Source organism: Salvelinus fontinalis, chromosome 34 (assembly GCF_029448725.1).
Source record: "Salvelinus fontinalis isolate EN_2023a chromosome 34, ASM2944872v1, whole genome shotgun sequence".
NCBI classification, from domain to species: Eukaryota; Metazoa; Chordata; class Actinopteri; order Salmoniformes; family Salmonidae; genus Salvelinus; species Salvelinus fontinalis.
The window spans coordinates 2476954-2501610 of record NC_074698.1 but is presented as its reverse complement, the minus strand read 5'-3'; the positions used below and the strand labels follow the sequence as shown (position 1 = coordinate 2501610).

Here is a 24657-nt window from a genome sequence, read left to right as displayed (position 1 = left end):
CCCAGCCTCAGGCCAAACTGACATGTTCTCTTGTCTCATCAGCACTTCATCTATAGGAGGTTCATCCCTCGCTGCACTTTGTACTACTCCTCCACTCTTCCCTTTTCCATCACCTTTTCTGCATCACGTTCTTATCCTCTACTCCCCTCCCTCCTCTCTCAACTCTTTTCCATCTCCCTAGCCACCCTTCCTCTCCCCATCCCTTCTTCCACTATCTCCCTCCACTCTGCTGCAATCCCTCCCTCCTCTTACACATCACAAAATCCCCTCCTATCCCAATCCAGCCCTCTCTCCCTCTCCATTTATCTTTCCCTCCCTCTCTCTCTCCCCTTCATCTCACCTCCAGCCACTCAGCGCTCCCTCTTCCTCTTCAGCAGCACCGCCCGCTCTCTTTCTCTTTCTACCTTTCTTTATTTCTCTCTCTCACTCTCTCTTTTTTCCTCTCCTCCTTTCTTTGGCTCACAGAAGGTTCCCAGGCTCCTGGTCCGTGCCTCTGCCCGTCCGCCTGAGCGTCCGACGATCCCACTGAAGCTCCAGCACCAACCGGGACACAGACTCTCACAAAGGTAAGAAATAGGGGAAGATGAGAGGAGAGGAGAGAGGGGCTCTGCTTCCCTCAATTATCACTGATGCTGGAGGCAGACGGGACGAGGGAAAGAAAGAGAGAGGGAGTGGGGAGAACCAGAAATGAGAAGAGATGAAGTGGAAAAAGAAGAGGGAGAGAGGAGTGGAGAGGAGAGGCGGTAATGCAGTGCACTGTTACTTGTGAGAAGAGAGGAATATAGAAAGAGATTTAGATTGAAATGGTGTGTCTTGAAGAAACTGTCTGAGAATAGAGAAAGCGAGAACAGTTTGATGCATACAGCGGGCAGAATTGGAGAGAGGGATGGAGGTGGATAGAGAGAATATCATGAAAATGTTGGTGTATCAGCTGTGCGGCTACAGAAAGCATAAAGCAGCGGCAGCTCTGCCTCTCCGTAAAATCCCATTCACAAATAAGACCTGAACTCTGGCAACTCCGATTGGTCCCCGAATGGTGTATGTTTCATTCAGTGTGTGTGTGCACTGTATTAGAGAAAGAGATTGAGAGAGGGAAGGAGGGAAATGGGAAGGGAGGAGGGGTATAGAACGTCTATTAGATAGCTCTTCTGTGGGTCTGGTGCTAATGCTGTGCTTGAGTGGCTGCTCCAGCAGCACACACCAAGCAGGCTAACAGAGAGAGAGAGAGAGCTGGGCTGAGTTGGAGTGTACGCTTTAATCCGAGACGTAATGTAGGGAGGGGGGTCCAAATGAAAATAATTAGTGATGTTGGCTGTGCGGGTGGGTATACTTGTCATAATGCAGGCTTTAGGTACAGAGACGATCAGTGTGACTTTACGACAGACTTTGGGACACCCTGCCCTCCTCCCTACCCTTCCTTTCCCCTTCTCCCTGATTGCCTCATCTCTCACTCTAGATTGCTCCCCTTTGATAACATCTGTAGAAACAGAGCTGCACTCCTGGCATGCAAACAGCAGCCTGTAAGATTGACGTTATATTTCTGGGAAACTGTCGTTGGTGCGGCAAAGTACGGCCAGCCTGAAGTATATATGGAAGGGAGAGAGGGATGGAGAGAGAGGGATAGAGGGATGGGGAGAACTTCAGCAACCACAAGGGAGTTAATGGGACAGAGAGGAGAGAGAGAGACCGGGAGAGGGAGAAAGAGAAAAAGAGCACGTGAGAGAGAGGAGAGAAAGCATAAACTGACATATGGAGGGAATGAGGGGAATAATGAGTTGGCAGGAGAAAAAGAGGAGGAGGGTTGGGCAGCCAGAATAAAGGGAGTAGAGAGAGAGAGAGAGAGAAGGGAGGGATAGCGATGAAGTGAGGGACAGAAGTAGAGAGAGAGGAGGGCGAGAGAAAGAGAAATAGACGGAACGAGAAGGAGAGGCGGTAATGCAGTGCACTGTTACTTGTGAGAAGAGAGGAATATAGAAAGAGATGTGTAGATTGAAATGGTCTGTATTGAGGAAACTGTCTGAGAACATTGAGAGAGAACAGTTTGATGCATGCAGCGGGCAGAATTGCAGAAATGGAGAGAGAGAGATAGGGATTGAAAGAGAGAGGGATGAGGGGATAGAGAGAACGTCATGAAAATGTTGGTCTATCAGCTGTGCTGGCTGCAGAAAGCCATAAAATCCCATTCACAAAAAAGACCTGGAATAGACTTTGAATTGACATCGGTGCCCATCTCCTTTTCACTACATATAGTATCTTACACCCCATCACTCCTCTTTCATTAGAAGTGAATGTGAGGGGTGTGATGCATGACTCTAGACTATATCACATCAGGATTTTCTAGGAATTCACTGATTTAGAGGCGAGCGGCTCTTCGGAGTGTGAAATACAGCCTTGTGAAATATACCGTCGTATTTGTGGCAGCTGGGATCGACTGGGATACCCAGTACAGCACAGGAGTTATGGGGATGTGCACGGGAGCGTGGTGGAAGGGTGGGACTGTGGGGAGATTTAAGGGATGTGTCAGTGCGGGAAACTGAGTTCTTGGTGGTAGCTATGTGTTCAAGGGTTCTGCCTCCGGTTTGGTTTCCTGCTGCAGTGTGTGTTAGAGTAACTTTCGTCCTCCTTCTTCTTGAGGTGTCTCTCCACAAACCCCGTCTATAATAGTGGAGTAGTACAAGTATGTTATTGTGTGTGTGTGCCTGCAACCAAACCAGATCAGACCAGAGCAGGCGCGATGTAGCACCGCAGTTAATGAAGCATATGTCATCCCCGATCCCTGACTCAGGCACGGGCAGATTAATGACCATGGAACATGGATGGGATTAGAGTACCAATCCAACAGAGATGATCAATCTAGCCAGCTAGTACCAGTGTAGCAGCCCCACATACATCAAACTACAGTTATACTTATTATCTATATATTTTCTACAATTCCACATATGTGTGTGGGTGCCTTTCTGTGTGTGCAGTGCACGTATGTTTGAGTGAGTTTGAGTGAGTGGGTAGCTAGCTGTGTGCCAGTGGGTGGAAGAATAGGAAAATGTCATGATTACTTGGAAGAAGAGTATTTGTTTGTGTGGGATTGTGTAGGTGAGAGGTTGTTAGATGTTAGATAGGACCAGCTAATTGTGTGCGGACGGATCCAGAGTGCATGTTTGAATTTTTACGTGGGCAGACTTTTAAACTGAGCTGTAGGAAACTAAAGCACAGCTGCACTCTACAGTCCGAAAGGCATCACTCGCAATTCAAAAACTACCTCACACACACAACTACACTCGTAGAAAAAAGGATTCCAAAAGGGTTCTTTGGCTGTCCCCATAGGAGAACCCTTTTTGGTTCCAGGTAGAACCCTTTTAAGATCCATGTAGAATCCTCTGTGGAATGGGTTCTACATGGAACCCAAAATGTTTCTTTAAAGGGTTCTCCTATGGGGACAGGTAAAAATCCCTTTTAGGTTCTAGATAGAACCTTTTTTTCTAAGAGTGTAACAGAGATGTGACAAATATGTATCTTCCCCCACTTAAAAGGTTACTTGCAATTAGCCATCATTAGCCAGAAAGTGACACATTCAATACCGCCTTGCACACTCTTGCCTGCATCTAGCTGATCTAGGGTGTAATCATTAGTCCAACATTTGCAAATGTTTGCTTCCGTTTATTTTTATTTTTAACAGAATCAGCTGAATGAATACACCCCTGATCAATCGGAAACACAGTTAACTTTCATAGCAGTCACATTGTATTCCTTCTCGCCTCTATACGCTCTCTTCTTCTCACCTTTTCCCTTAGTTTGTGGACTTCTGCTGTATGTCGCCAGACGAAAAAACCTTTCCAAGCCAAACCATATCATAACCGCTACACACAGCCTACATCGTTGTCAACATATTAGCAAAAGTAACGTCATAGTCAACATAGCTAATATAACTAATGTGTTAGTAAACCTGCTACAATCATGCAGTAATGTTATAGTGTACAGTCAGTAAGCAGTTTAGAACAATGAATTAGTAAAACCCAAAGCTCACCTTGACTTGGAAGAGTTCCAGTGTTGGAAATTCATAGCCAGCTAGCCTACATAGCATCCCTCTGTTTGAGCAGTAGGCTAAACTAGCTAGCTGCATTTATTAGCTAAGTAAGTGAAACTAAATGTAAAAAAAAAAAAAAAAGATGAAATCTCGATCTCTCAATCTCTCTCTTGCTTGTCCTACATTTTGGAAGAAATTAATTTGTTAAAAATTGTTCAACTATTGTCTTTCTCTCTCTTTTAGTCAACTACTCACCACATGTTATGCACTGCAGTGATAGCTAGCTGTAGCTTATGCTTTCAGTACTAGATTAATTCTCTGATCCTTTGATTGGGTGGACAACGTCAGTTCATGCTGCAAGAGCTCTGATAGGCTGGAGAACGTCCTCCGGAAGTTGTCATAATTACTGTGTAAGTCTATGGAAGGGCGTGGGAACCATGAGCCTCCTAGATTTTGTATTGAAGTCAATGTACCCAGAGGAGGACTGAAGCTAGCTGTCCTCCGGCTACACCATGGTGCTACCCTGCAGAGTACTGTTGAGGCAACTGTAGACATTCATTGCAAAACAGTGTGTTTTAATAAATTATTTGGTGACATGTGAATATATTTGGTAGAGTTTTATCTGAGAAGGAAAACTTTTAAAATGTTTTACTTAAAAAAAAAAAAAAATCACTGAGGAGGATGGTCCACTGCTGTAAGGAGTGGGAAACTCAGAGGCTGCTGCCTGCCTGCCAGTCAGTATCGTGGGGATTGATCCCAATGTAGTTTGACACTCATGTCAACTCATTATTGTGCTGAGACACACTCTTGTATTAACCACCACTCGTGCGCGCTAGCGAGCACACACGCACGCACACACACACGAGCACTTACAGACCCCTTCACCTAGATGCACACATAGCGAGATGTTACACACCGTTCCGGAAGAGGCCATTTAGTTTTTCCATTGCTCAGCAGAACAGCACAAGACCATCTCCACCTACATAAAGTCCCACGGTCAGGTCACCAATGCAACGCATTCATCTCTTGAACGTTGGCCAACAAAATTCACTTAGACCTCCCATCATCCTCCAACTCATAATGCTTCGGGGTTAAAGGGGGATACCTAGTCAGTTGTACAACTGAATGCTTTCAACTGAAATGTGTCTTCCACATTTAATCCAACCCCTCTGAATCAGAGAGGTGCGGAGGGCTGCCTTAATCAACATCCACAGCGCCCGGGGAACAGTGGATTAACTGCGTTGCTGAGGGGCAGAACAACAGATTTTTACCTTGTCAGCTCGGGGAGTCGATCCAGCAACCTTTCGATTAGTGGCCCAACTCTTTAACCACTAGGCTACCTGTTGCCCCTGTCGTTAGGGTTATGTTCATGGTTAGGGGTTCGAGAAAGGATGTTGAATGGGACTGAATTGTGTGTCCCCACAAGGTTAGTTATACAAGACCGTGTGTGTGTGTATGTGTGTGTTACTGATCATATCATATTATCTAGAGGCAAATGTAGATGGAACAACACATGTGGGACCAAGTGGCATTACAGGGCTGGAAGTTGGAAGCCAGGGGCCATAACTTTGAGCCACCTGCTAATAGAGAATTATGGCTGTGGTGTAATGTAGCCTGGTCCCAGATCTGTTTGTGCTTTTCCCTACTCCATTGGCATTCCATAAGGAGTTGGCAAGAGAGCAGAAACAGACTGGCACCCATGCTAGTGCCAATGGTGCTGGAACATAAGCTGTTGTTCCATCTCCATTTGCCTCTAGATCATATGATTTCAGACATTCTACTTTTACAAACCGCCTGTGTTATCGTGCAGTAAGCATATTAACGTGTGGATGGGACAATTGTTGTATTGTTTTGATGGGTGATTGCTTTTTCTGTTGTTGAATATCCAGGTTCTGATTTAATTGCCACCACACCTGCAATACACTCACTTATTTTACGCTCTCTCTCTCTTTCTCTCTTCCTCTCTTCCTCACGTTTTCTTTCTTTCTCTTTATCACCAGCGATCTCCCTCTCCAAATGAAGGTGTGAAAAGGGAACACTTCCCACTGTGTGCCAGAGTTCAGTCGATCTATTTTAGAGATTTGGCCATGTATTTTTTGAAGGCCAACGTATTTTTAAACCGCCCGAGCCACAGAGGTCGCTGAGAGCGAATCTAACTTTAGTAGTGACACAGAGGTCACCGCAGCGCTGCAAGGAGTCAGGCCTAGCAATTAAAACATCCACACACTCCTAAATGAGATCATTAGTGTGCTGGGATGGATGGAAGTCATCTGGGAAGAGGCAGGGGAGACGAAAGAGGATTGAGATTTTCCTTTTTATGGGTCACGGAGGGAGGGAGTTTTTTGGTTAAACGAATGGGATGATAAGGTAACATTGTGAGCTATTTTGATGCGGTGTGACTTAAAGTCCTTACTCTTTTGGGGGAGTCAGTGGATGTGGATGATATATAGACACAGATGTACACACACACACACAGCACAACAAACAACTCTTCTTACCCAGCATCGTTTGTAAAGGTGTACTCCTACTCTGTGACCTTAAAACAGCATCTCTCTGCACCACCGTTCATCTAAGTGAGGCAGGGGGCACTGTTTCACAGACAAGTGGATGAGTAGATGGAGATACTGCTGCAATCCCTATATGGGGGCTCAAACTTCTGCTCCATCTCCTGCTGAGGTTTCTCATGAACCCGCCACTTACCGGCTACATAATTAGCCCCTTACAGAAGACTGCTGCCTGGTCCCTGGCTGAACAGTTCAATCTTAGAACTACTGTTCTCTACTCCCTGCATAGAGAATACATGTCACGAAAGGCCAATTTACCGGGCAAATTGCAGAAGTTACCAAACTCTATTCTACTCCGTTCCAATGTATTCTATTATGTTGCTAGCGATGACTACGACGACCAGATATCATTGCATTGTCAGCGTGGTACAAGAGATACGCATGACTTGGAATAGCGGTCGTTGTGACCAATACACATCATATTTCACATCAGCTGTGGAATGTCAGCTGTCATATACACTGCTGAAAATGAGCGAAGAGGATGATAGAAGTTTCCTCCCCTCCTCTCCCATTTCTTTGCCACCCTGCTATTATATTGTAGATTAAGGTGACCAGATTTCTGAAATTAAAACCGGGGACATTTCCAGTTCGGTGGTCAATATATCATTAAAATGTCCAATGTTATTATCTATGAAATACAAAAGGGGGACCATTCTGGTTTCATGTATTAGGTCTAAACAGGCACACTGTGATAGAGAGAACAACTATATTACAGAAACACTACAGACAAGACTGAACTGTCCGATCTGAACAGCCATTCAGTGGTCCTGGTAGTCTGGGTAGAATACAAGCAGAATAGAACATGAGCAAAATTGAAGAAACAGACAATAGTATATGTGAAATACTTAACAACATAATAAAGAAATAAGACGCTGATGAGATTGGTAACTACATCGTATACTTATACCAACCTAACCTGTATATTTCTCAGAAGAATGCATCTTCTTCCAGATTGCTCTGTCTTTGGCCAGCTTCTCCATGAACTCCTGGCAGGGGAGGTTGAAGTTTGTCTTCACAATAAGCATGGCCTTGATGGTAGGAACAGTGAACCTATTTCTTGCTGCCGTCCATATTTAATTCATTTGGGAAAACACTCTCTCGACTGGTGCATTACTTGCAGGTAAGCATATGACAACAGACGCTAATCTAGCCAGGTTAGTGTGTAGGATGTCGTTCTCTTTGAAGTGGGTAACCACCGTGCTCCATCTCTGACTAAGCGGTGTCTCAGATGTTTTCCATTCTTCAAGCGATTTCCCCCCCTTTAGGAACTCTTGCAGGCCAGTAACCTCGTCACACAATGCCATCCTCATTGATGGTCACATTGGGGCATTTTTCCTGCAGTGTGGCTGCTGCCTTCTAGATCTCTTCACGCTGAGGTTGCCTTTTTAAAAGGAGACAATGTAAATCTTTTAGATTATCTGTGTGCTTTCCCCATGCTTGCAAGTAGTTCACCGCCGTAGTGAAGAATGATTGTGATGTTTTGAGAAAGCTTCTCTTTAGACATGGCTCCATTTTCCTCTAGCTCTCTCAGAAGTCCTCTGACCAAAACTGGAATGAAGTTGTCATCACGTCTTGCAGTCAATTTTGCCTCAACGTTTCTCAGAATTGCAGCGGACTCCACAGCACAGCGGTCTTGGGCTCCAAGCATCTTGATCGTGTCACTGAATACGGTCAAGTTTCCATGGGCAAAGGCCAGCCAAAGTTCAGTCAGTGGATCTTCGAACATTGTTCGCAGGACAACAGGGCATTTGTCTTCAGAAAGAAAAAAGGATTTCAATGGAACATACATTTTCAGCACTCTTTCTAGAGCAGGGAGCCTGGACAGCCAGCGAACATGGCTGTGTCCTAAAATGTTATGGTACTCCTGATCAACAAACTCACAAAAGCTCTTCAGTATTTCTACTCTGACGGTAAAAATATGAAAATATACAAATATCTTTGTGGGCAGGTACTCAATATCAAGGGGAATCATATCCAAAGCTGTTCTGGCCGTGTTATGAATGATGCTGGCAGGACAATCTAAGCCAATCACCTCCCGCTGCAGAGCATTTTTTACTTTCGTATGGACATTGACTCTCCCCAGCCTATTCAGTCCACCAAAGTTGGTATTTGTGTTGTCGGCAGAGAATGTTTTCCAGGTTACATTCTGGGATGACCACCAGGACCTCAGCTGTGATTTCCTCTGCTGTTTCTCCTTTCAATTCAACAAAATCAAGCAGTTTTGTTTCCACAGATATGTAAGATATGATGGCAACACATCTGACTACTATTGGCAGCAGCTTTACATGTCCATGATTGGACGCATCAATGGACAGGGACACAAATTCAACCTGGTCTAGGTCCGGTGTTACCAAAGTAGTTACCCATGGTGCTAACACGTTATTCGCTATGGCGTCACATTTTGCCCTAGCACTTGTAAACTTCGGCTCATAAAGCTTCCGTGTGAGTTTGCTGTGCAGTCCATAGATCTGTAACTATGATTGTGTCGCATAGTGTGGTATGCAAAGATACCCTCCTGCACAGCTAAATCATATTCTTCTTGGGAAGGCTCTACCTTCTTGAAGAATGTGGTGACAGAGGGCATACCAACACGGGCAATCAGAGGCTTTATGCTTTTTATGTCTGTTTTACCACTGCCGTTATTCCCCCACTGCCAATTGAAAAAGAGGAATTACAAAGGGTGCAGTTAACCCTTCTATCGTCTTGACCTGAGCGTATAAATGGAAATTCTCTCATCATATTGTCATTAAAATGGCATTTCCGTTTCTTGGAAAGAGTCATTGTACCTCCTCTGTCTGCTCTTCTTCACTCTCCTTATGTCACTCTTCTTACTCTCTTAACTTGTTCTTCTCCTCCTCTTTTCTTCACTTGTCTTTCTGCTCTTTCTTCCTTTCCTTCTCTTCATTTTTCCTTCTCCTTCCCCTCCAATCTTTAATAATAAATAGTACACTATTAGATAAAATACTTTGGTTAACAGATTCCCATTGCTTGCCTCATGTTTGTATTTTCTCTCAAAAACATTGTTTGGAATAATAAATTGGCAGGCTCTGTAATCATATCTTTACCTTTCCTCCTCTATCTCACTCTGCTTCCTATCCAGTCTTCCTCCTCTCCTTCCTCTCCACTCTCTAACAGAAAACATTATGCTAATGTTATCCATGAAAATGTCAAAATATATTATATTATATATTATTAATAAAATGCCAAACCATTAAAATTGTAATCTACAAATAAATATTCTCAGAAAGAATTGTGCATTAATTTAATATAATTATATTTTCAAAATAGCCCGTCCACTGCATGTTTGCATATGAACGTTTTTTAACCTAACGTAAACTCACGTAAACTCGTACATCGCCTTGGTCCGTACAATTGCCCTTATTTTAGCGCCCAAAAAACAAAATACTTCCAGATCAACTGTAATGTCAATACCCATGTAAAGCACAATTTCTCCCCTTTCCAACAGAATAAATTACATGACCTAATCACTGCCCGTTTCTGCATAATTCAAGCAGGCAATGAGCCCCGTCGGGTCTTTTTAAAAATGGCGGGTGGGGAAGCGAAACTAATGCGTGAAACTAGTGAGAAGGAGAGATGTCGTATGGGAAAATAGCTTTTTTTCACTCGATCTGTCCAACTTATCGCCTCTATAGTGTTTTATTTACATTTTAAAGAGTTTATATAATGTGTCATTACATACCTATTTGAAGGTTTGTGTAGAATTTGAATCAGATTTTTAGGGCGGTGCTAAAGTGATCTTAGAAGTAAACAGCGGCTTTGAGAATGGTGATCGCATGCATTGATGCGCAAAAAATGACTAGGTATCCCCCCTTACCCCGTCACTGTCCATTTCTTGTTTTTAAAGGATGAGAGAAGTGCTACACCTGGTGGAAAGAGATTGTAAGACAGAAATAGTTGCTTTATGCGTGCTGTACTTTACGACATGACACGTCCCGATGTAACGGAGGGTCCGTTTTTTCAACTTTTCTCCAATACTATAGAGCCATTACCATGTCGATCAACGCTTGAATAGAAAACTAGTTCACACCCCCGATTTTGAAGTCAACACAGTCGCTACAGTCCCATTTAGTTTTCTTTGTAGCCTCGTTTGAATGCGCACATTTGTACGGAATGGGGTGAGTTTACGTTAGCTACCATGAAAGTAGCTAGCTAAGCTAGCTAGATAAATTAGTCGACATAGCTAATGTTAGCTAGCATAACCTATTTAAAACCTTATAAAGCAGAGCATCTATCTACATAATAAATTGTGACATTATAACATCACTAGCTAGTATCTCAAACAATTGTAACTTACCTGGCTTGAAAAGACGTTTGTGGTGACGTTGTGGATTCACTTGACGCTTGTTAGCTTCTGGCCGAGTTCTCCACAGCTGTTTTCTCTAAAACTAGCGCGAGCAAGTAGTTAGTAGAAGAAGAAGAGTGAATGAAGCTGACATAGCGAGCAGCCCCCTCTGCTGGACAAAAAAGCACAATGCCATTGAGACGTCAACCGGTAGGCTCTGCTGCCCGGTCTTTCTTGCCACGTAAAATATTATTTCACTTTGCACTCTGTTTTTAACGCACAGTTCAAAACGGGGACATTTCCGGGGACAGCTCCAGCCGGGGACAGGCCACCAAAAACAGGGAGTGTCCCCAGAAAACGGGGAAGTCTGGTCACCCTATTTTAGATGGGAGCTGGGAGCATTTCGGACTGGCCCCTGATCATAGAGATCTGAACGCAGGAAACATGCAACCTCATCTGTGTCCGAAAATCCTCTGTCATTCTCTATTTGGGAGTGTTAGGTTGAAGCCTTATCAGTGAATGGGCTTTGGACATTATACTGTACAGTAGTACTGTAGATGTCCAAAGCCCATTCACTGATAAGGCTTCAACCTAACACTCCCAAATAGAGAATGACATTCAAGTAAATGAAAGTCATCAGTGTAATACGCGACAGAGACGTTTAGCACTGGCTATACTGCAAGCCCCTTGCTCACACTGACATCACGATTGCATCCAAAATGGCACCCTATTCTCTAGATCGTACTACTTCTGACCAGGGAAGTAGTGCACAATCTCTATCTTTTCTATCTTTATGAATAACTGCACATGTTGTTCCTTTGTAGGACCATGAATGTTTTCATCCCCCTTCTCCCTCTTTCCTCTCCTTCTCTCCTCCTCCCCCTTCTTTCCTCTCCTCTCTCCTCCTCCCCCTTCTTTCCTCTCCATCTCTCTCCTCTTCCTCCTCCCTCCCTCTTTTTCATGTGGAGCTGTGAGCGCTGGCTGGACACAGTCAACTCAGCTTGCCCCGGCTCCCACCAGCAGAGTGTGAAGACTGTGTCAGAGTAAGAGAAGAGAGCAGTAGAGGAGGAGTGGAAGCCCAGTGCTGGCCAGGCTTTTATAATGCAAGGTCAATGGAGAGTTTATGTAGCCGAGAGCACACACACATACACTTCTGCAAGACAAGAGGAGTTGTCAGGCGGCAGAGTTTCTGCTGCCAATACTGCTGACAAGGCAAGCCACTGCTAATGGGACAGGGGCTTTAGCCTCTCTCTCTGAATACACACGCTCCGACAATCTACATTGAAATACACACACGGACACACGCACACACACCCTGACTCACTCATACACTCAGTAACAACATGAGCAGAGAAATGTGCAGCTATGCGTGGATGGTGGTCACCCACCCAGTCACCCACACTGCACCAGAAAACACAACAAGAACTAATGCAAATACATGAACACACACTCAATATCTGGTTTATATTTAGTCTGAAGCAAACAACCACACACAACAAAGCATAGTTAAGTAACGTGATGTCATGTCAAAGTTCTGACGGATAGGCCACTTATGTAATGTATTACTTCTTTGCCGATAATCCCGTCATTACGATTTTGAGAGTCCTACAAGCGAAAGAATGAATTACGAGTCATTAACGATAACAGCATAATTATGTGTTTGCAGCCTGCAGGACCATGGGTTAAATACCCAGACAAACAGAGAATGTGCTGACAATGTAAAGCCCAAACTGTATGTTCAAGGATTTTAAGCCGCCTATGACTGTGATTTTAAACCTTGTCTCCCCCCTCCTTCATCACTCTTCTACACCCCCCACCCATCAAAGACTAGTGCAGAATATAAATTGTGTTGCGCTTTAGTTTTTCGGTACCGTAAGCATGGGGGGCATGAGGAGAATGGGAAATAGAAGTGAATCTGTCCCAGGAAGAGAAAGAAAGGATCCAGCACAATAGAGCTGGGTAGACTGGACTGATGCAGACAACAAGCTGAGAGGAGGAGGAGAAAGGCGAGGGAAACAGAGAATAAAAGAGCAAGAGAAAATGGGAAGAAGGAGGAGGACCGTCAAAAGGGAGGTGCTGGAGGGCACGCAAGGAAGAAAGAAAGTAAGAAAGAGAGGAAGAAAGAAACAAATAAGAAAAGGAAAATGCAAACCAGACAAAGAGGAGAGGAGCCAGAGTAGCGAGGGATAAAAGACAAGAAAATAAAGGAAGATAAAGGAGTGTGTGATGGATGGACAGGCAGTGTTCTGCGGATGTATGAAGCCTCAGCCTCAGCACCATGCTAGTTAGCTAAGTGATACACAGGATTGTCTCTCTTTCTCTCTCACCCCTCCCCCAGGATCCTCTGTCCTCCTCTACTCCGCACACAGGGCTGTGTGGACTCAAGCCTCAGCGGCCATCAAAATCCATCAGGCTCATCCTGGACAGGCCTGGCTGCCACTCACATTATACTAAAGGAAACAGGAATCCTCTTCATACACATAGACAAACACGCATTGACTAGTGGAATGCAGTTATATTCATACTGTACATAAAGGTACAAGGGTTAAATACCAAAAGAGCATGTCCCATCCCTGCCCATCTGTCACTTGTCACTCGAGACTCATTTAAACAATCTTAGAATATTTGGAGGGGGGAGCCAATTTGAACCATCGGGGGCTGGTGGGCAAATAAATGGGAGGATTGGCTCATTGTAATGGTTGGAATGGAATAAATGGAACGGTATCAAAACATGGAAACATGTTTGATACCTTTCCATCCATTCCATTGCAGCTATTACGATGAGCCCATTTGTTGGGAGTTGTTCCCATGTGGTGAATGGATGCTGAGTTCAGAGTTGTTCAGAGTACTCCTGCCCCGCTGGGTGTTAGGCTCTGAGACTATAAGGCAGCAACAGGTCAGTCAGCAGTGTGCTGCGTTGCCTACCTACTCCTTCACCCACTAATACTACTACTCTGCATTGGCAAGCCCCCAAACTGTCAGTCAGTCATCCAGGAGGAGAAGGGGAAGGAAAAAAATGCCCAAGCAGCAAAGAGAGATGGAAGGATGAAGGGAGGGATGGAGGGAGATGGAGGGAGGAAGCAAGAGAGATGGAGAGAGGATGTATGAGAGATGGAGGGATGAGAGAGGAAGAAAGACAGTGGGATGAAGGGAGGATGGAGGGATGGAGAGAGGAAGAGCACTACTGACTGTCATAAATCCTTCACTGCCAGTGGATTACCATAGACTGGAAAGACCTTATCCTTTAAACTTTTTACCCATAATCCCAGATTATGTATGTTTATAGGGGAGTTCACATGTCATGATGTCATTACCAATAAAGGCAAATCAAACGTCCCATCTCAAGACCCATCAAATCAAGTAGCAGTGGAATAACATAACAGGAACACCTAAATTGAAACAATACCGGCACCCAAAATTAATGCCAGAACCTATTTAAGTCCAAGTCAAGCACTGCATGACAGTGATGGAATGGTCTGAGTGGCTGTTAAAAACAAAATGGAGTAATTAACATAATACAAAATATCCCCACCAACACCCGTCTGTTTAAACTAGAGATATCTGTTTTTGTGTGCGTCTCAATCCACCACATCCACCGATGTCAGCCTTCCACACCTACGGTGGAAAGTGGCAGAGCTACGGCTCTGTTTGTCAGACCAGGAGACGTCCCGAAAATCGATCCTCTCACAAATGTCTGTAGCGTCAGAACTGTTTGGCCTATAAACTAATATACGATGGTGTTCTACGTTTTGTTCTATGACACCCACAAGCCCCATGGGACTCGTCTGAAGTCAGTGCCGCCAATGTGCCAACTTCTGTCTGTAGCGCCCAAACAGTTTGGGCTAATAACCAACAATGATCCACACAATTGTCACGGGACTCTTCTGAGGGTAGCCCGGTACTGGTTAAAAAATGAATAGAAGTATGGAAGTCGTTTTGTGCTAATAACCTCTTGGCGCACAGATCCCTTTAGCGGGATAATTTTCGTAAATATCCGCTGAATTGCAGAGCGCAAAATAAATAAAAAAAATAATAAAAAAATTTAATTTCAGGAAATCACAAGTGCAATATAGCAAAACACAGTTTAGCTTGTTGTTAATCCACCTGTCGTGTCAGATTTTGAAAATATGCTTTACAGGGAAAGCAATCCAAGCGTTTGTGAGTTTATCGATCACTAGACAAAACATTACATACAGCTAGCAGCAATGTAGATTGGTCACGAAAGTCAGAAAGCAATAAAATGAATCGCTTACCTTTGATCTTCGGATGTTTGCACTCACGAGACTCCCAGTTACACAATAAATGTTCCTTTTGTTCAATAAAGATTATTTTTATAACCAAAAACCTCCATTTGGTTGGCGCGTTATGTTCAGAAATCCACAGGCTCGAGCTGTCATGAAGGGCAGACGAAAATTTCAAATAGTATCCGTCAAGTTCGTAGAAACATGTCAAACGTTTTTTATAATCAATCCTCAGGTTGTTTTTAACATAAATAATCAATAATATTTCAACGGACGGTAAAGTATTCAATACAATAGATAAAGACATTGTCGAGCTACAACTTTCGCGCGCATGAACTAATCGAAGGACATCTGGCTATCCACTGACGCGTTTTGATAAATCTCACTAATTTTTCAGAATTAAAGCTTGAAACTATGTCTAAAGACTGTTCACACCCTGTGGAAGCCACAGGAAAAGGAATCTGGTTGATATCCCTTTAAATGGAGGCAAGGCAGGCAATGGAACAGGGATTTTTCTAAATAAGAGGCACTTCCTGGTTGGATTTCCTCAGGTTTTCGCCTGCAAAATCAGTTATTTTATACTCACAGACAATATTTTTGTCAGTTTTGGAAACATTAGAGGGGTTTCTATCCCAATCTGTCAATTATATGCATATTCTAGCATCTGGGCCATAGGCTGTAATAGGCTGTTTACTTTGGGAACTATATTTTTCCAAACATAAAAATAGTGCCCCCTAGCTTCAAGAGGTTTTAATATATGTGTCAAAAAATAATAACGAATAATTCCTGAGCTTTCTTATATCACCTAGATATAGGACAGACACTTAAAAACCTTATGATTTATTTTTCGACTGTCTGTTTTGCCATTTATAAATTGGTTATTCAATGCATTTCTATTGGCTATAGCAGTAAAGGCCAATTTATATACAGTACCAGTCAAAGGTTTGGACAAACCTACTCAGTCCAGGGTTTTTATTTATTTTTACTATTTTCTGCATTGTAGAATAATTGTGTAGACATCAAAACTATGAAATAAAACATATGGAATCATGTAGTAACCAAAAAAGTGTTAAACAAATCAAAATCTGTGATATTTGAGATTCTTCAATGTAGCTTTTGACTGGTACTGTATATACTGATAGGGGTCCTACAATTCCAAATCAAATAGCTAAGTGAGCCATGGTATGACCATCTTAAAACAGGGGTTATTAATAGAAAATATGAATTTATCCATTTAGAGAGAGAGAGAGAGAGAGAGAGAGAGAATATCTTAATCTCTGCTGTTTCAAGAGAAACTCCTGAGAAGACATTTGACAAATAGATAAAGAGCAATAAATAAAAAAAGCTAAAGAGAGAGAGGAAATATGTCACAGAAACCGGAGAGAGGGAGCCAAGGACAGGAGAGTTGCATACAACAAACCAATAGCTGTTTGGAGAAGGAGGTGCCTCCTGTCTGGAATGTATTGTGGAATACTACTCAGCTCCCCAGATTTCCACTCCAGTTGTACAATTGACAGAAATACAGGGGGCAGAGAGGGGAAGAGAGGAAAGAAGAGGAGGTGGCACTCTTGCATTTGATTTGGCGCTGGTTGTATGTGGAGGAGCAGAGCAATGAGGAGAACTCAGCCATGCCAGCAGCATGGCACCTCAATCACACTGTATCTATCTCTGCTCAGAGCAGCATTAACTGGGTCGTTACTGAAGCAGATTAGCTCATCAGCTCTTCTCCTCCGAGGCCTCCCTCACTTCCATTGTAAGGGGCGCTGCCACCTTACAAGCCTCACACGCCTCTCCTAATTATGCCCCCTGTCTGTCTCCAAGCCTCCACCCCCCTTCCTCCCCTCTCTCTACCCCCTCTCATCTTGTCACCTACAATTTTAGTTCAGGTGGTTTATTGGCAGGGCCACTTCAGGTTCAAAACCAATGCTGGCATTCTGAGCAGATTCCATTATGGTCACGGCAACAGTAAATAGAGGTTGGTAGCAGAATGGTAACAACAGTGGCCAACTTCAAAATATTGTCATTGTTCGGATCCCTGGTCAGTTCCTTGGGATTACCTTGTTTAATTAGGGGCGTTTCAAAATGCAAATGGCCAAGGTCGTGCACGAGCACTGAGGCTGAGAACAATTGCCATTTATCAATGGTGATCGCCTACCGGTGTGTGTATGACACTCATTGGATTGTTTTATAATCACACTTTGTCTATGCGTATGAACATTCTAAATTCCATTCGTAAATAGTATTTGAGATAAATTGATAAATGAGGCCCCAGGTGTTCCTTGTCTATGTTTTGTCCACTTAACCACTGCCTATGCTCTATAAGAGGAACGAGACAAAGAGAAAGTACTGGTTAAAAAGTTTGGCTGCATCAAATGTCCTTACAACCCAACACAATTATGCTTATTTTGCCCTCAGTCTGATTAGTCTTTATCATGTGTGTCTTTCACTAGTAGAAGAGCTTCTAGGGAAGCCTGGCTACAGATTAACTAGTCCCCTCTTTGTTTTCACATTCAAACCCCTCTGCCCATATGTGTGAGACTAAGATATATAGAGAGAAATGGTGGAAGACATGAGAAAAAAAAGAGAGGGAGAGCGAGCCAGTGGAAGGATATGAGAGAGAGAGACAGCTCGTGTGAAAGTGTGGGCATCCAAGTGCCTCGGGAGAAACAGGCAACATTAGTATGTTAGTAACTGAACAGAGCTCTCGTGGCACTCTGCTCTAGCGTGATGTCTTTAAAAAAGTAGGCTCCTTCAAATGCATTGTTGTCCTTGCACTGGCTTGCCTTTTGGCCAGTTAGTATAACCTCCTAGACAACTCTTCTCCTTTCACCAACCCGTAAGTGTGTGTAAAGAGTCACGGTAGAGTTTACGACTCAGTTAGTTATTATGCGTCTGTATTAACCAGGGTTGGGGTCAATTCCATTTCATTTCCAGTCAATTCAGGAAGTACAATCAAATTTAAATTATCTTCAATGCTTTTCAATTAGGAAACATTTGAATTTGAATTGGAGTTTGGTTCACTTTTTGGAATTGACTAATTGATATGGAATTGACCCCAACCCTGGAATTAACCCTCCGACCCTACACTACACTTTTGCTCTCCTCTCATCTCATCTCCTCTCCCCCCTCATCTCCTCTCCTCTCATCCCTAGGCGACGTGGACCCATCCTACATCTTAACACAACAGTGATCCTCATCCTACATCGACTCAGTGACTACTGACGCGAGGGGAACCAACAGGGTCATGAACCCTCATTATATAGGCAGGCCTATAATGTGAACAGAAATGTGTCTTCTCTATGCCTCCATCTCTCTGTGTAGGCAGAGAGAGAGCAGAAGAAAACACAATGGACAGGCACAGAGAGAGAGATACACGGCAGGCATAATAAATAGCCTACAGTGGCGCGATAATCTAAGAGTGAGCACTATTGGGTCCTTACTCTCTAGCTGCTGACAGTATGGGCGTAATATCAAACCCTAGTCCTTCCTATGACCGTCAGGCTCTGAAAAGCATGAGAGGGTGTGAGCGGGTTTAAAGCTTGATCAATAGCTCGACCTTTTGGCCGATATGGCTGAGTAGTATCCGTTACTCTCCTGGGACAATGTCAATGTTCGTGACTTCCAAAAAGAGTGTGTGTGTGTGTGTGTGTGTGTGTGTGTGTGTGTGTGTGTGTGTGTGTGTGTGTGTGTGTGTGTGTTGTGCATGTTTAATCTGTTATTTCCGAGAACAAAGTAAGAGTAATAGTACGCATAGTTTAAGGACATAAGAAGATGGCAGAGAGAAAGAAAAAAGAGAGAGAGATGGAGATTGAGAGAAAGGGAGAATGTGTGAGAGAGAAAGAGAAAGTTGGAGAGGTACCAAATATTTTAATCATATATAGCACGTTCTGAAATTATTCAGACCCCTTGACTTTTCCCCTAATTTTTTTTTACTTTACAGCCTTGTTCTAAAACTGATTAAATAAAAAACTGTCCTCATCAATCTACACACAATACCACATAATGACAAAGTGAAAACAGGTTTTTTGAAATTCTTGCAAATTAATACAAAATAAAAAACTGAAATACCTTAATTACATAAGTATTCAGACCCTTCGCTATGAGACTCGACATTGAGCTCAGGTGCATCCTGTTTCCATTGATCATCCTTGAGATGTTTCTACAACTTGATTGGAGTCCACCTGTGGTAAATTCAATTGATTGGACATGATTTGGAAAGGTACACACCTATCTATATAAGTCCCAACAGTTGACAGTGCACGTCAGAGCAAAAACCAAGACATGAGGTTGAAGGAATTGTCCGTAGAGCTCAGATCTGTGTTATTGGGCACAGATCTGGGGAAGGGTACCAAAACATGTCTTCCGCATTGAAGGTCCCCAAGAACACAGTGGCCTCCATCACTCTTAAATGGAAGAAGTTTGAAACCACCAAGACTCTTCCTAGAGCTGACCACCAGGCCAAACTGAGCAATCGGGGGGAAGGGCCTTGGTCAGGGAGGTGACCAAGAACCCGATGGTCACTCTGACAGAGCTCCAGAGTTCCTCTATAGAGATGGGAGAACCTTCCAGAAGGACAACCATCTCTGCAGCACTCTTTATGGTAGAGTGGCCAGGCGGAAGCCACTCCTAAGTAAAAGGCACATGACAGCCCGCTTGGAGTTTGCCAAAAGGTACCTAAAGACTCTCAGACCATGAGAAACAAGATGATCTGGTCTGATGAAACCAAGATTGAACTATTTGGCCTGAATGCCAAGCATCACGTCTGGAGGAAACCTGGCACCATCCCTACGGTGAAGCATGTGGTGGCAGCATCATGCTGTGGAGATGTTTTTTAGTGGCAGGGACTGGGAGACTAGTCAGGATCGAGGGAAAGATGAACGGAGCAAAGTACAGAGAGATTCTTGATGAAAACCTGCTCCGGAGCGCTCATGACCTCAGACTGGGGCAAAGGTTCACCTTCCAAAAGGACATTGACCCTAAGCACACAGCCAAGAGAACACAGGAATGGCTTCGGGACAAGTCCTTGAATGTCCTTGAGTGGTCCTGCCAGAACCCGGACTTGAACCCAATCGAACATCTCCGGAGAAACCTGAAAATAGCTGTGCAGCGACGATCCCCAACCAGCCTGACAGAGCTTGAGAGGATCTGCAGAGAAGAATGGGAGAAACTTCTCAAATAAAGGTGTGTCAAGCTTGTATCTTCATACCCACGAAGACTAGAGGCTGTAATTGCTGCCAAAGGTGCTTCAACAAAGTACTGAGTAAAGGGTCCGAACTTACTTATGTAGATGTGATATTTCAAAAAAAGAAAATTATACATTCCTAAAATGTTCTAAAAAACATTTTCTTCTTTGTAATTATGTGTGTAGATTTATGAGGTTAAAAAAACAATTGAATACATTTTATAATAAGGCTGTAACTTAACAAAATGTGGAAAAAGTGAAAAGGTCAGAATACTTTCCGAATGCACTGTATATGGTCAAAACCACCCCATTAAAGCCTGCAAGGAATATACAACGCCATACCATGAAATACAATGGCACAACCTAAAAAAGCTATGAAAAACAACTGAAATCGAGGTGCTAGTGTCAGAGGTTGAGTACGACCAAAGGGTTTTATTTGGGTCGCTCAGTTGTGGCTTGACCAGTAAAAAATGTAAGTGCCAAGAGAGGACCATTAGGACAATTCAAGTTGCTTTAGCTATGGCAAATATACTTAAAATGAGTAGGTGACACTCACCAATAGGCTATCCGTCCTCAACAGTTCCCTCCTGTAGGCGTTTAGGCCAACATTGCTGTTCTGCAGAATGAACGAGTCGTGCGCTCCACCTTGCCACCACATTCAGCAGCGTCTTTTGCACATCACATCACATACTGCAACCATAGTCGAACTCATTTTGGAATAGTGCTTTTATGGCAATGCGGGTGACGTCTATTGCTCCATTCGAATTTGGGACCCCATTGAAGGCGAAGAAACCCCTCTGACATCAACCTGTTGTGCGCTGGTGTATGGAAAGTGTACGTAACTGTTTGTTTAGCTGATTATTGCGTCTAAAACATTGTCTCATCGAAGGCTGTGAGATGCCGATCAGCAAACTCCAGCTGAAAAGTGCCCATTGCCATAACCGGCCGCTTGAAAGCACTTGGATGTGCACCGGAATGGCATGTGTTTACCTTTTTTCAAGTAGGTCTAAAACCTTGCTAAAATCCTATAAGATTGGTTTTGTGAAACAACATCTGATGACCAAATCTGTATTTTCTGCAAAAAAGTCTCACCTGTCTCTAAAAAGAGACCATTATCTCAGTCTTTTATAGTATTTCAACAATGGTTTCACCTTCACGCATGCCTCTAATTTAACAAACTACTGTACATGATATGGATTATTATCTTAACAAATGTACTGATGTGGTCAAATTATATGATATAGCCTGTAAAGAAATGTTGCATGAATTCACAATGGAAATACAATGAAATAGAAAAATGATTTAATTATTACTCTCACAATTTCACCCCCTTTGAATGTTTTCTCATTTTGCTGCCTTAATATTAAATCCAAAAAGGAGTTCAATTCGATTTTGTCCTACAAATCTACACAACCTACTACACATTTTCAAAGTGAAAGAAAGTTTTAGATAATGTTCCACCAAAAAAATTACAGTATCATAATTGGACAAGTCTCCACCCACCTGAGTTAAAACTTGCGGAAAGCACCAGCCATTACAGCTGTGAATTATTTTCATTAAGATTCTACCAACTTTGCACAACTTTTAGGGCAACATACAGTGCCTTCAGAAAGTATTAACACCCCTTGACTTTTTCCACATTTTGTTGTGTTACAGCCTGATTTTAAAATGGATTAAATATACAGATTTTTTTTATGCACAGTACCCCATAAAGTGGAATTATGTTTTTCAAAATGTTAACTAATTAATTAAAAACGAAAAGCTGGAATGTCTTGAGTATTCAACCCCTTTGTTGTGGCTAGCCTAAATAAGTTCAGGAGTAAACATTTGATTAACAAGTCACATGGACTCACTCTGTGTGCAATAATAGTAAAAACATTTTTGGACTACCTCCTCTCTGTACCCCACACATACAATTATCTGTAAGATCCCTCAGCCCAGCAGTGAATTTCAAACACAGATTCAACCACAAAGACTGTTTTCCAATTGGTAGTTGGGTAAACTGGAAGGAAACTGCTCTGGGATTTCACCATGAGGCCAATCGCAGTTTCCTTCCTCTCCGGCAACTGAGTTAGGATCTTTGTAGTGACTGGGTGTAATAATACACCATCCAAAGTGAAATTAACACCATGCTCAAAGGGATATTCAACATCTGCTTTTTTTAAACAGTTACAGAGTTTGATGGCTGTGATAGAAGAAAACTGAGGATGGATCAACAACATTGGAGTTACTCCACAATTCTAACCTTATTGACAGAGTGAAAAGAAGGAAGTCTGTACAGAATACAAATATTACAAGATATGCATCCTGTTTGCAACAAGACACTAAAGTATAACTGCAAAAAATGTGGCAAAGCAATTCACCTTTTTGAAGGTTGTACTGTACTAGAATAAGCTAATGCTAAGCTATTTGCAAGCTATGTGTGGCGCCATGTTTGTTGACATTATATAATGCGTTCTATCAGACCAAAGATGTTAAAATGGGGTGAATGAATGATTCACTCATCTTTCGAATAAATTTCCGGAAGTGAATGAAGGGAAGTGAATGATCGTAGACGACACACCCCCTTCAACATGCATACTGTAAACAGATCAAACTCACCTTCTCTCCTCTTGTTATCTTTGGTTGACGTGAGAAAACAAACATGGCGGAGCGCTCAAACTACCCATCGTTGGGAATACTTTCAATTTCTAGAAAGTGTTTTACTCAGTCATTACGATCAATGTTGAGTTCACCTGTGATGTGATGAATTATAAATAGTAATTGCTATTAGCTAATTCATGTTGTGGTTTCTGTCAGCAGAGAATTCTCTAAATATGACCGCTTGTGTTACTTTAGTCTTTCCTCAGTTAGCGCTAGACCTAATGTAGTCTACATTTTCCGGTTTGGGTTATTGTGTGTGGTAGCTACTTCTGTGAATGTCTGAACATTGCATCCAAAAATAAACTGGTCACATTCAGGACATAACTTTGTAAGGACTGTGTTTGTGCTAAATGTTTATTTGAAAAACCAGTGTGGCTAGCTCAAATGCTGATTTGCGTCAAATCGAAACTGGACGTTTTAAATAAGCGTTCTAATCGCACAGGGTTGAGCGTATGCTGCAGGGACCACTGTAGAATGATCACACTTATTTTTTTTAAAATTATTATTACATTTAAAAAAATGTTTTTTTGGTACGTGTGAAAATGTTAAGGGGAGGGTAGGGATGTTTCATGGTCTGACAAACACAGCTCTAGCCTTGTCACCTTTCACCGCAGATGCAGAAGTGCGACATAGGCGGATGCAGGGGATTGAGACGTATCCAATGCAAAAAAAGGATTTCTCTAGTTTAAATGTACCGATTTTTAGGGGATTTTTTTATTCTGCTATTTCGTTTCCTCGGGGGCGCGGAATGTAAATTTACGCACACTCTCAAACAAACGTTTATATTGATAAATCTCACACTTTGCGTGGAAATGATCTCACGCATGGTTTACGCACAGATTTGTGCTTATGCATGACTGATAAATTAGGTTACTGGAGCGATGTCAGCTACCATTATATTTTAAAAGATTAAATTGAAGCTGGGAGTATTAACTTTTATGTGAGTTTCAAAATTATTTTATCTTTTTTAACCAGCGATCCCTCTATGGCTTTTCTCAGATGTAACAGCAGGGGTTGGTTATTCTATCTTTTTGGTAAAAGATTCATTGTTTCTGTTTGTTCACACACATCACAAAAATGATTCTGAAGAGAGTTGTTCAAAGACTATGAGACAAATCCCCTGACACCCCAATTAGAAGACAATGGTGTGTGTGTGTCTCGCCCATTATGTTGGAATTGTGTCGACTGGAATCCCCCAAATATGTGTGAATAAAATTAGCCAACACTTTGGTTAGTTTCTCCGAAACTGAGATGTGATATTTTGTGAATGTTGCTATCTCTTCTGAGAGAGAGAGCAACAATTACTGTCATTAAGCTCATTCTCTATATTGAGCGCATCTGAAAAAGACACTCATGACCCCCCACTTCAAAATCTGCTACACACTTTTAAACCTAACACCACCTATACACTACTAAATAAATGTCCCAAAACGATTAATGCTTCTTTAGGTAAGTACACTGTGGTGTGGTTGGCTATTGGATCACCTGTAATAAATCTAATGGGTGCATCCCAAATGACACCCAATTCCCTATATAATGCCATTTTGGACACACTCTAATGACTGGGACTGCTGAGGGATATTAGAGTATAGTGGATCGATGTACACTGGCGGCGGTGCATTAGCTTGTCTTAATTGAGCTATGGTGGCCACCCCCTGACTCCCACACGCTGCCTATACACACGCACGCACGCATACACACAC

General features: G+C 42.7%; 1 protein-coding gene across 1 annotated transcript in view; it reads left to right on the top strand.

The window, feature by feature from the left end:
* The first annotated feature begins 314 nt into the window (after window positions 1-314).
* Window positions 315-24657, top strand: part of LOC129832854 (parvalbumin-7-like) — a 41576-nt gene continuing 17233 nt past the window's right edge. The window contains exon 1 of the mRNA XM_055896923.1: window positions 315-566. The gene's annotated coding sequence lies outside the window, so the exon portion shown is untranslated. The remainder of the gene's footprint in view (window positions 567-24657) is intronic.